Raw genomic sequence first — 14,024 nt, 5'->3', positions numbered from 1 at the left:
CAGTACAGACACATTGCAGAAGTATATACCCACTGTTCGCCTAAATATTTGAACCATTCCCATTTACCCTCTCTAATCCCCCTTCCCTACTGAAGCAACCCCCCCACTGTCCCTCTTTGGTGCACACAATACAACGTGGAGGTTTATATACTCACTCATCCCGTTTAATAAAATTAGGTCCAAAGCCCATTTCTTTTGTGGGGTCCACACATGTCGCTTGTAAAGTTAAGAAATAACCTACATAGGTTAATAGCTATTGATTTTGATGGCATAAAACCCAACCTGATCCGAGGAAATAATCCTACTCCGACCTACTGCAAGGATTTTGGCCATAATCATAACATCTGACGTCAGCAGTGAAATTAACCTATATGAATCAGATCATTCTCTGACCATTTCCTCTTTTCGTAAGACCACAATTATCGCCTCATACAGGGATTTCGGGAGCTCCACCGACACAAACGTCACCTTTCACATACCATATATACTCGTGTATAAGCTGAGATTTTCAGCCCATTTTTTTGGGCTGAAAGTCCCACTCTCGGCTTATACACGAGTCATATACGGGGGTCGGCGGGGGAGTGGGGGGTGTCAGAGACCATACTCCCCCCTCCTGGCACGGTTTCTGCAGCCCCCCTGCTTCCCCAATTATCTCAGTGTCCCAGCTGTTCCTGCATTCAGCGGTCACGTGGTACCGCTCATTAAACTCATGAATATTCGCATATTTAATGAGCGGTACCACGTGACCGCTGAATGCAGGAACAGCATGGGACGCCATCATGCTGGAAGCAGCAGGGGCTGAAGACTAGAGACCGGGCGCCAGGAGGGGGCTGGTGAGTATGACGGGGGAGCAGAGCAATACTTACCGTTCCCCGTTCCATCGCTGTCTCCGGGTCCTCTGGCTGTGACTTAGCGGAGGGCGCGGTGACGTAGTCAGTGCGGGCCCTCTGCTAACGTCACTGCACAGGACCCGGGAAACAGCGATGGAACCGGGAACGGTAAATATAGCCAGTGCCGGGGACCTGAGCTAGCGACTACAGCGGCACCTGGCCCCCAGCGACGGAGGGGTGAGTGGTTTTTTTTTTTGTTTCTTTTTCTTTATAGCAGCAGCATATGGGGGGTATTTTATGTATGGAGCATCTTGGGCCACCATTAATCCCTGTGCAGCATATGGGGGTATTTTATGTATGGACCATCTTAGGCCACCATTAACCCCTGTGCATCATATGGGGGGTATTTTATGTATGGAGCTTGTACTTGGGCCACCATTAACCCTTGTGCAGCAATATATGGGGGTATTTATCCTTTGAGCATCTTGTTGGGCCACCATGAACTCTTTTGCAGCATTTTATGGGGGTATTTATCTATGAAGCATCTTTTTGGACCACCACTAACCCTTGTGCAGTACCACCCTCGGCTTATACACGAGTCAAAAAGTTTTCCCATTTTTTAATGGCAAAATTAGGGGGTCGGCTTATACACGGGTCGGCTTATACATGGGTATATACGGTATCTCAATAAATGTTGTGATAGTTCTTCCTCAAATAACTTCTAGATTTCAATCAGAAGGCCATCTGACCCTGGGGCTTGTTATTTGACAATTTCCCCCGTTTGCTGAAATTCTTCCACTGAGATCGGCATACCCAGAAAATCCTGATCTTTATCACTTAGGGATGGGAGACCAAACCCAGCTAGATATTCGATCAACTCCTCATGGGAGTAATTAACCCTAGAAGACTATAGACTAGAGTAAAATCTATGTATCTAAAGTGCTTACCTTTCCCTCCATATCCCATAGCTGATATATAAATGCATGCTCTCTGTGCCGATGCCATATTAGCCGGCAAGCGACCTGCTGTTTTAAAAACATTTGCTTATTATCTGCTTGTTCTAATTGACAGAAGCACAGTTGCTGTTGGGCCGCCTTCCATTGCGTCAAATTTGCACGTCAATTATTCTGAATATATGTTTGTTTAGTCTCCTGCACAGTGCACCCTATGCTCAAAATCCTCGTCATTTTTCTTTGAATTACCTTTAACCATCCATTTTTAATTTTGCTTATAAATACCCCCCTCAAGAAAGCCTTCATAACTTCTCAAACTACACCAATTGGAGTGGAGCCAAAATTAGGTTGGGAATAGTCTGACAGTTTCCATTTAACATTGTCACAGTAAATAAGTTTGAGCCAGAATGGGTTCCTAGACCTCATTGGTTCCACTTGTACCTGAAATCAAAAGGGGAGAGTGATCCAAAAAGGAGCGAGTGGCATATTCAATATTCGCTAAGAATGGGGCCATAAGGGAATCACAAAGCATCATATCAATTTGTGACGGCGATTGATATGTTGAGGAGGCACAGGAGAAAGCCCTTAGGTCAGGGGCTATGTATTGCCAAATATCTATCCAGCCCATTAATACGGTGGCTAACAGGAGGTAAATTGTCATCGCTCGCCGAGTACTCATCCTTAGAAGGATTTTAGACATTGTTATAGTCACCATAAATTATGACATGCCATCATCATCTCTAAAAGAGTCTATGCATTTAAAGGGAAAGTTTTTATGCACAAAAGTCTAACTCCTACGGCATAATTAGAATACACAGAATGTACACTATAGCCCGTCCAAGACCTTTGTAGCAGATTGACAGATTTCCTGGTCATATGCATTTACTGCAGTCCTATAATTGCAGGGTTACATTTGTTAAGACATTCAAACATTGCTTGCCTTTTGGAAATCTTTTAAGCATCGGATTTTCCATGACAAGAGTTTTACCGTTAGATCCATTTTCTCGAATTAGAGATAATTATCAGAATTCTAGACAATACCGCAAATAGCAGAATAAGTTCCTTTACAATGAACCAAAAACCTGTGTACACCAAGAGGACCTCTCCCCTATTCCCACCGCAAGAACAACCCTTTCCCTTCCCAAATTTACATAAACCTGCCCTTACCCGTAAGAAATGTGGTACCAGAACATCTAGAAGCATCTGTTCTGCTCTCTTACGCTAATGGAGTGCAAATTTCCAAAATACCGGTGTTTCCAGAGCTCACACATTATCACAATGAAAAGTACAAAAACTGCACAGAAATTGAACAGCATATGTAGTACTGAAATTTCAAACTCGCAGACAAAACCCAAACATCATACCACTTTAAACAATTTTGTCCAGAGATGAAATACGCTTAGTTATTTCTTCAAAAAGCTCACCCAAATTTAGACCTGTCCGGCTTTCCTAAATTGTTGGATCTACTGCTCATTAGTGTCCAGCCATCTCAGAGTGTTTGTGGTAGACTAAAAAAATAAATAAATAAATAATAATAATAGTACCCAATACAGCCACCCCCAATTTGGCAGCATAAATCATGGAATACTGTAGGCCCAATGATATCATTCTTCTTTTAATGTTTAAAAAAAATGGATCTTTTATTCTGGGCTTCCATTGAGAAATCCGGGAAGAAGAAGATCTTCTGCCCGCCAAGCCTAATGTCTTGATTCTCCCATGCTTTCTTTCCTGATCCTTGTAGTGGAGAATTTTAATCAGTATAGGCAGGGGTGGTCTGCACACTGACACAGGTCTTGAAAGGATCCTATGAGCTCTCTTCACTGATAACAGAGAAGTGAGGGTCTCTTTGAAATTGGCTCAAGGACATCTTTAGCAAAGAAATTATCTGGATCTCTCACTTCCACCTTCTTCGGTAGCCCAACCAGCTTTATTTAGTACATCACAGGCGATTTTCCAAGTCATCGGCCTTAGCCATCAGAGCCTCCACTGCTTGATTATGATTTTGAATGACAGAAGGCATAGCATCTTCCAACTCGCTTACTCGACACTACAGCAGTGGTGCGCTCTGCCACCTTTTGAACATCATGATGGATTATGGAAATAGTTTCCTGAATGAAGGACACCGGTCTTGTCAGTGTAAAAAAAATGGAATTGCACATATTGACTGTGTTGAGAACATTCATCAAACTGGAATACTCTCTCAAGGATACACATACATGAGCACTCTTATTTCACCTGGGGGATCTTTCAGCCCCAAGAGGCACCTGGGAAGTAGAGGACTTCTCAGGGAATCCATCCTCCTCCTTCCATTCTTGTGCAAGAGCTGTATATCTAGACCCTGTTGGGGATATGTTTAGGGGCATCTGCATGGACAATGCCGACCTCTGGATTCTGGGAGTAGAATATTGCACCCTATGGGCATACTGTTCCGGTCTGGCAGTCACTTTCCCACTAATATCCTTTCCACAGGATGCAGTTGCACCATCTTGAAGGTTGCATTTGTATCACTACCTCCTCGTCATTCCTCTTGCTGCAGGTCATTTTGCCCCACCTGGCCAAGAGCCAGCTCCCTCAGCCCAGAGAGTCACTTAGTACTAGGGAAACCTTCACCCAGTGTGGAGAGAATTCCTGGGGCTGATGTATTTCAGGTGTTAAGCAGCAGTGCAAAAACAGCGGCAAAACTTTTTCCCAGGGGGAAAAGTGGAGAGTGACTACCACACACTCACCCCTGCCTTCCACAGTTCACATAGACGAGAATCATTTCCTCAACAGCAGTCTGCAATCTCCTGTTCCCACAGTCAGACCTCTTCTCCAACATGTCATTGGCTGCAGTAGCAGGAGTAGGACAGCGTTAGGACCCAGACATGTCTCCCTCACCTTGCAGATTCTCCAGCCTCATGACAGTTTTACGGACTTCGCAGCCAAGCCGGATGTCCGGAATAGCTGTATTCTCAGTGGAGCAAGTTAGTATTGCAAATTGCCACCACAACGGCCCCTCTTCTCATGTTACACCAAGTCACATCTCTAAGAGGTCACTGTCCTCTCAGCAATGCACGACAGGAAGAAAGCCCTTCGGAGATCCTCCTTCATCTCCAGCAATTTTCCACAGTCCACTGGATTTCCTTACCCTCAGCCAATATCCCACTGATAAGGAGTCCAATAAAAAAAAAAAAATCAATGCAGGAGGAGCAAACATTGTAGTAATGTAACAGGTGTGTTGTGCTGTCTCCGCCCATGAGGAGCGGTCCGTGCTATTGTCAGAGGTGGATGGATCTTAATGCTGTCAGTTATTTCATCCATGTCAGTAAAAAAATTCCAGCAACTTTTATCCAGTCCTCTGTAAAAGTACTCATAACGAACCACTACTTCATACATTTGTTGATCTGGACATTCACAAATATCAGTATCTGCCTCTCTTCTGTTGAATAGTTTCATTGCCTTTGGCTCTTTTGGCTCAATTATGTAGTTTGCAGATTAGTAATCATGCTGATATAACCCAACCCTGGAATCTGGGATCACTAAGCATTCAAGCGTCTAAGCAATAAATAACACAATTTATGGTACCTGATTTCCCTAAACACAAGCTCAACACAACATTATAAAGAGCCGTGAGGTAAAGATAGAACATTCAATCTTTTCTAATCTGAGGAGTATTCAGCTTTCCTTGGACAGAGGTATTTGAATTACTAATTGATTCTGCTTTAAAAGGCTCAAACTGAAGCTACATACTAAGCACATAGCCTTGTAGGGTATATAGAGTCCCTCTAAAAGAGGCACCAATATTAACTTTCAACTGTTACATTCGTTCTGCAATAACTAAAGTTTAATTTGAAAAAAATAAAAACACAACTATTTAGGGTGGTGCTCCTATGGTGTGGCTAGAAATTTCAGTGCAATATTCTGCCCACCAGTTTGGCATGCCCCCCTAGTGATTGACAGTACTGGCTTGCCTGGAGCGAGCATCATGTGCTGCGAAGGCTCTGACAAGCCAGCTGTGTCAATCATCAATGAGAGGCCATGCAAAACACTTGGTGAAAAAGTGCACTGAGCCTCTTGGCCATGCCAAGGATGCACCACAATTTAAGGCCATTACGTTCTTCAAAACTATGTGCCTATATATAAATATATACACACAGTGGGGGGGGGGGGAAAGTATTTGATTCACTGATGATTTTGCAAGTTTTCTCACCTTCAGAGAATGGAGAGGTCTGTAATTTTTATCGTAGGTACACTTCAACTGTGAGAGAGAATCTTAAAATAAAAACCAGAAAAATCGCATTGCTTGATTTTTAAATAACTAAATTGCATTTTATTGCATGAAATAAGTATTTAATCACATACCAATCAGCAAGAATTCTACCTCTTGCAGACCTGTTAGTTTTGGTTTAAGAAACCCTCCCTACTCTGCACTCATTACATGTATTACATGCATTATATGTATTAATTGTAATTAATCTGTCCACACACTCAATCCAGCACACTCCAACATCTCCACCATGGCCAAGACCAAATAGCTGTCTAAAGACACCATGGACAAAACTGCAGACTTGCACAAGGCTTGGATTGGCTACAGGAAAATTGGCAAGCAGCTTGGAGAGAAAGCAACCACTGTTGGTACAATTATTAGAAAATGGAAGAAACACAAGATGACTATCAGTCTTCCTTGGGCTTGAGCTCCATGCAAGATCTCGCCTCGTGGGGTAAGGATGATTCTGAGAAATGTCAGGAATCTGCCCAGAATTATACGGGAGGACCTGGTCAATTAACTGAAGATAGCTGAGACAACCGTCTCAACATTACCATTAGTAACACACTAAGCGATCATGGATTAAAATCCTGAAGGGCACGCAGGGTCTCCCTGCTCATGCCAGCACATGTCCATGACCGTTTGAAGCTTGCCAATGACCATCTGGATGTTCCAGAGGAGGCATAGGAGAAGGTCATGTGGTCAGAGGAGACTGAAATAGAACTTTTTGGTATCGACTCCACTCGTCGTCTTTGGAGGTAGATGAAGGATGAGTACAATCCAAGAACATCATCCCAATCGTGAAGCATGGTGGGGAAAACATCATACTTTGGTGCTATTCCACAAAAGGGACAGGATGACTGCACCGTATTGAAGAGAGGATGGCTGGGGTCATGTATCGCAATATTTTGGCCAATAACCTCCTTCCTTCAGTAAGAGCACTGAAGATGGGTCGTGGCTGGGTCTTCCAGTATGACTATCACCCAAAACACATAGTCAGGGAAACTAAGGAGTGGCTCCGTAAGAAGCATTTCAAGGTCCTGAAGTAGCCCAGCCAGTGTCCAGAGCTGAACCCAATAGAAAATCTTGGGAGTGAGGTGAAACTCAATGCTGCTCTCCGACAGCCCAGAAACCTAAAAGATCTGGAGAATATCTGTATGGACGAGTGGGTCAAAATCCCTGCTGCAGTGTCAAGTATTACAGGAAATGGCCGACTTCTATAATTGTAAACAAAGGTTTATGTACCAAATATTAAATTCTATTTCTCTATTGTATCAAATACTTATTTCAAGCAATAATATGCAAATTAATTACGTAAAAATCATACAATGATTTTCTGTATTTTTTTTTTTAGTAAGATTCTGTCTCTCAGTTGAAGTGTGCCTACAATAAAAATTACTGACCTCTCCATTCTTTGTAGGTGGGAAAACTTGCAAAATCGGCAGGGTATCAAATACTTTCCTCAATGTGTATATACACACAAACATGAACATTTCTTCACAAACCTTGATACAATATTTCTATTTTGAAAAGCTCTCTCAGCCCTATGTCACGGTGGTTAAGTAGTCATCCTAACCCCAAAAAAGAGCACAAGACATTTATTTTACCCACAGATGAGAACCTGGGAGACTACGGAGAACAAGTATGACTTGTGAGGATAAAGAGGGTGACGTTACCGAAGAATTTCAGGTACAGGGAAACTGAGGGGACATGTGTTCATTTACTAGGTTGGACAAGAAGGACATTTTTAGGGGAAACACTAAGTTGTTCCAAGTGAGTGGTTTCTTGTTCTTAATGTAATGCACCTGGGAAAACTCCACAACATACAGCATTACATAGAGCTCCATTCATTGGGGCTTGGATGGCTATCATGTGGCTTATAACTACAGCATCTCTGTGTCTAGGAACAGACGAACATAGATTAATGCCGCGTTATAAACCTTATGCAGCTTTACGATCTTCTGTTTTCAATAAGCTTCCCACAGTGGTGGCTGCCGATAGTTAGAATTCTAAATCGGTTCTCAAAGATGTTACAAAAACTTTCCCTCAGGCTATGTGCACACGTAGCGGAACTCTCGCGGAAGATACGGCGAGAATTCTGGATTCCATTCCGCGGGAAAATCGCATTTTAAATTCCCGCGATTTTACCGAGGAAAAACTAGCGATTTGCAAGCGTAATTAGCTTGCAGAATGCTAGCATTTTCCAAGCGATCTGGAGCATCGCTTGGAGAACTGATTGACAGGTTGGTCACACTCGTCAAACATAGTGTTTGACTAGTGTGACCAACTTTTTACAATTGAGGCCGCCTATGCAGCATCAGTAGTAAAAGATAAAATGTAAAAAATAATTAAAAAAAAAATAAAAAAATATTGTTATTCTCACCTTCCGGTGTCCTGTGCAGCCTTCCCGCCTCTCTCCACGCTCCCGATCCCAGTAATCCTTTGCGCAAATGACCGCGAGACGTCGCATTCCCGGGAGATCTCGACGTCCTCGCTGTCACTCTCGCAAAGGATTACTGGGACCGGGAGCTTACTTTTCACATGGTGGGCACAGCCACATGCGGGAAGTAAGCGGAACAATGCAATCCTATGGGTGCGGGATCGCCGCGATTCCGATAAAATAATGAACATGCTGCGTTTTTTTACCGCGAAGCGGTTCCGTCGCAGAAAAAAACGCAGCATTAGCACAGCCTTGCGGAATCCCATAGGATTGCATGGGATTCTTATTTTTTGCGTTTTCGCAGCAAAATCGCGCGTTTAAAACCGCCGCAAAAACGCGATGTGTGAACGTAGCCTCAAAGTAGGTAATCTTTATAAAATAAAGATTCAAATCTAAAAGGAAAAAAAGAGGGTGGTCTCCGGCATGTTCATTTATTTAAGCTTCCTAGTCTTGACAAGATATACCTATGACTAAGGACATGTAAAATCTGTCTGAAACGCGTAAGCTAGCCTTGCCTGTTATGGTGGCTTAGTAATAGGATTTTAAAACCTTCCTAATAAATGTGAGTTTTAACTTTTTCCACTAACTTTGGTGCTGGAGACCCCCCTCTTTTTTCCTTTTCGATTTGAATTTGTATTTGAGCACCAGTTGAACCGCACTGGACATGTCCTGGCATCAGACCGCTCATGGACTATATGGACACTGAAACACGGTAGGCTGAATTATTTTTTCCTTTTTTGCTATAAAATAAAGACCTAGCCATAGCAAACTCAATGAAGACCCCTCTGCACGGGGGACTCTGGTGGTCTCAATTCATAATACTGTGATACCATCCCAACCATTACTCATGTGACAGCGCAGCCAGCTATTCATGTGACGGCTGCAGCCATCAATCACATGTCATAGAAACAAACGTCACCCTCAAACCAGTGGTTGCATGCGCTGGTCCTGTGAATAATTTATGTAATGTTATCACTTAAAGGGGTTTCAAGGACTCTAAAAACATGCCTGCTTGATTTCAGAAACAATGGGTTGTGCGAGACATTGCAATTCAGCTTCATTCATTTCATGTTCAAGTTGAGCATTCACACATTCGCTCCATTCTCCGTCAATGGGACTTCGTTCCACACAGAAGGCACTTTTCAGAGCCCCGCAGCAGGGTCACAGTAGTCGGACACTCAGAGATCAGGAAGTTATCCCCTATAATTTAATCTAAAAAGTTTAAATTCCGGTTGTGTGTCTGTCAGGGAGTGGTAGGAATGGAAGCAACAAGTGAAATCAGGGAGATATAAGGCTAAGTTCCCACAATGAGCTTTAGGTGAGGTTTTAATGTTTCAAATTTTTGGCACCCATTAAGAAATATAGGTTATTTGCATCTTTTCAAAAATACACAGTGTAAAAAATCTCACAGAAGCTGATCGTGAGAACATAGGACATAAAACATAGCCTAAACCTGTTGGGTGTTGAGTAATCTTTTTTGGAGGTGTTATACCTTCATGCAAAACTGCATAAAGATGTCAATGCATGCAAGTGTTGGGTGGCATTTTCAGAATCTGCTATATGGGAGTTTAATAGGATTTTTATTTGATAACTAAGAGTTTTATTTGTGGAGGTTAAAAGTGTAAAAATTGACCTGAATGTAAGGATTTAATCAACACAGATTTTTCTTTTGACCCAAATAATCTAACATGCTTCTTCCCATTTCCCCTCTTTGAAGCGATGAGTAACAAGATGTACTTCTCTATGCTGGTGTGAAAAGGAGTGGGAAGGGGCACAGGAGATTTCATGAGGACCCTATGGGTGAAATAAGAATTCCTCTTCTTAGTACGGTGTGAGCACAAGAGCAAACTATTCACATGTGTCTAAGAAATACGGCGCGCCGTTTCAGCAGACAACACAAAAAAATATACAGTAATTACTTGTCCAAAATAGAAAAGACAGAAATATTCAGCATGTTCACTGATGAATAGACATTTCGTTTGCCACAAATAGGACTTTTTTATTCTAAAAATATAAAAAAAAACACATCCTAAATTTTTTCTTTTCTTGGCAGGTTCCCCGTGTAATGGAAAAATAAATACTACTACAACAATAAAGTCATATTGATGCCAAACTTATGACAAAAGGAAAGTAAAACTATTGAAAATCATGGGAATAACTTGAGATATGTTTTTGTTATAAAGAAATACTTTATATAAAAGGTCAAACGTGGTGAAATGATTTAAAATATTTTAGCTCTTAAGTTGTAATATTTGTTTTTGCATAAATGTCTAATAGATGAGAGTCCCATCTCTAGGACCTGCACCTATATGGAGAATGAGGACCTGCACCCTGCATAGATGCATTTCTATGGGATTCAACAAAACCGCTAGTTCCATCAATTATCCACATAACAAGTGTGACCATCAATCTCTTTTTTATTATATCATTTTTATTTTTAGTCCTCCATCCTCTGTGGACCACTACAATGAGACCATCTTGAGTCAACGTCACGTTGTTCATACTGAGGTTACATGAACAAGGAAACATAAAATATCGCCACATCGGCTCCATACTAAATAGTTGCCAAATGTCCTGGATTTCCAGCGCCTCGTAGGCCGAAAGGGGGCGTAATTTCTGTAAACGCTGAGTGGCATGGGGGATTTCCCAGGAGGAACAGGGACAGGACTTAAATATCCCAAGAAACTGCAAAATTGGGAAACAACCGGGTGCTCTCAGCAGTGGCCATGAAGCAATTAGCATTTATATTATGGAGAAGTGATTTTTGTTAGTGTGAAATACCCTTCAACAAAAACTAGCAAACATTTCTAAGATGTCAGAATGGGGAAGTCCTAAACATGTTATAACAATCTACTGTTCCATGTATAAGGTAAGAGCAGGTTCTGATGCATCCAAAGATTAAAAGGGAATCTGTCGGTAGAATCAACCATCCCGAGCAGTCTATATGGACATGTAGGTCATATAGGAAGCTGAAAAAAAAATATGAAACCTTGATATCAGTGTTTTATTCCTGAGAAATCCACATTTTTTGTAATACGTAAATGAGCGGTTAAGATCTATGGGCCGAACACTGAACTCTCGAAGAATCTGCCTCCAGAGATTATTTTATATAAAATGAGGCGTTACCAGTGTGGGACGTAACCCAAGACAGCGACAAAACATATACCATGAAGCAAGGGGTTAGGACCATTCCGAATTTGAAATATGCAAAAAAGTTTAGTGTCTGCTCACCTCCTCCTGGAGCGCGCGGATCAAGCTGTGCGGCAAGTTTTCAGAACTTAGAAAAAATAAGTCCAGCGCTGCAATTTGGTTACACCTTGACACTGGTGGGATAGTTCTCATGTTTTTATCAAAAACAGTGTTTACTAAGTATCCAATGTTGTTTTTAAGCACTATTGCTTTTTACTTATGTACTTGCAGAAGGGTATGTGTTTATTTTGTTTGTCTTGAGGTTTGTCTGTTTCATGGCCAATGTGAAAAAGCTTCTATTTTGCATGCATACCAACTTATGCTCCGGTTCATTTTTTTTTTTTTTTTTTTAAGTTCAGTGTGAGACATGTACAGTGCCTTGAGAAAGTATTCGGCCCCCTGGAACTTTTCAACCTTTTCCCACATATCATGCTTCAAACATAAAGATACCAAATGTAAATTTTTGGTGAAGAATCAACAACAAGTGGAAAACAATTGTGAAGTTGAAAGAAATTTAAATCGGTTATTTTAAATTTTTGTGGAAATTCAAAAACTGAAAAGTGGGGCGTGCAATATTATTCGGCGCCATTACTTTCAGTGCAGCAAACTCACTCCAGAAGTTCATTGTGGATCTCTGAATGATCCAATGTTGTCCTATATGACTAATGATGATAAGTATAATCCACCTGTGTGTAATCAAGTCTCCGTGTAATGCACCTGCTCTGTGACAGTCTCAGGGTTCTGTTTGAAGCACAGAGAGCATCATAAAGACCAAGGAACACAACAGGCAGGTCCGTGATACTGTTGTGGAGAAGTTTAAAGCCGGATTTAGATACAAAATGATTTCCAAAACTTTAAACATCCCAAGGAGCACTGTGCAAGCGATGATACTGAAATGGAAGGAGTATCATACCACTGCAAATCTACCAAGACCCGGCCGTCCCTCTAAACTTTCATCTCAAACAAGGAGAAGACTGATCAGAGATGCAGCTAAGAGGCCCATGATCACTCTGGATGAACTGCAGAGATCTACAGCTGAGGTGGGACAGTCTGTCCATAGGACAACAATCAGTCGTACACTGCACAAATCTGGCCTTTATGGAAGAGTGGCAAGAAGAAAGCCATTTCTCAAAGATATCCATAAAAAGTGTTGTTTAAAGTTTGCAACAAGCCACCTGGGAGACACACTAAACATGTGGAAGAAGGTGCTCTGGTCAGATGAAACCAAAATCGAACTTTTTGGCAACAATGTCAAACGATATGTTTGGGGTAAAGACAACATAGCTCATCACCCTGAACACACCATCCCCACAGTCAAACATGGTGGTGGCAGCATCATGGTTTGGGGCTGCTTTTCTTCAGCAGGGACAGGGAAGATGGTTAAAATTGATGGGAAGATGGATGGCGCCAAATACAGGACCATTCTTGAAGAAAACCTGTTGGAGTCTGCAAAAGACCTGAGACTGGGACGGAGATTTGTCTTCCAACAAGACAATGATCCCAAACATAAAGCAAAATCTACAATGGAATGGTTCACAAATAAACGTATCCAGGTGTTAGAATGGCCAAGTCAAACTCCAGACCTGAATCCAATTGAGAATCTGTGGAAAGAGCTGAAAACTGCTCTTCACAAACGATCTCCATCAAACCTCACTGAGCTCGAGCTGTTTGCCAAGGAAGAATGGGCAAGAATTTCAGTCTCTCGATGTACAAAACTGATAGAAACATACCCCAAGCGACTTGCACCTGTAATCGCAGCAAAAGGTGGCGCAACAAAGTATTAAGTTAAAGTGGCCGAATAATATTGCACGCCCCACTTTTCAGTTTTTGAATTTCCACAATAATTTAAAATAACCAATACATTTCGTTCAACTTCACAATTGTGTCCCACTTGTTGTTGATTCTTCACCAAAAATTTACATTTGGTATCTTAATGTTTGAAGCATGATATGTGGGAAAGGGTTGAAAAGTTCCAAGGGGCCGAATACTTTCGCAAGGCACTGTAGATCAGGAGAGCACATTGTCAGTCGCTACATGTCTCACACTGGTAACGCCCCCTATCATCTAAAATCATTTCTGGAGGCATAGTCTCAAGAGAGATCAGTGTCCGGCCCATAGATCTTAACAGATCATTTACATATTAAGAAACCCGTAGATTTCCCTGGAATAGGACATTGGATCGTAGATATCAGGGTACCAATTTATTCAGCTTCCTATGACCTACATGCCCATACAGATGGCTTAGAAGGGTTGATCCTACAGACAGAATCACTTTAAGGACTTGGTTCAAGTGTGTGCGTCAAATACACTAATGTGAGTGATGACAACGTCTGACCAGTGCTGCGGACTAAGCTAGAGCTTCATAT

The 14,024-nt window shown here is 41.9% G+C and overlaps 1 protein-coding gene across 5 annotated transcripts in view; it reads right to left on the bottom strand.

The window, feature by feature from the left end:
- Nucleotides 1–14,024, bottom strand: part of CAB39L (calcium binding protein 39 like) — a 109,297-nt gene that overhangs the window by 59,609 nt on the left and 35,664 nt on the right. The gene's annotated exons all lie outside the window — the stretch shown is intronic.

This window comes from Dendrobates tinctorius, unplaced genomic scaffold, assembly GCF_039654945.1.
Source record: "Dendrobates tinctorius isolate UK_male_01 unplaced genomic scaffold, ASM3965494v1 ptg000145l, whole genome shotgun sequence".
NCBI classification, from domain to species: Eukaryota; Metazoa; Chordata; class Amphibia; order Anura; family Dendrobatidae; genus Dendrobates; species Dendrobates tinctorius.
Note: the sequence above shows the minus strand (reverse complement) of the source record. Positions and strands in the feature narration are given on the sequence as shown.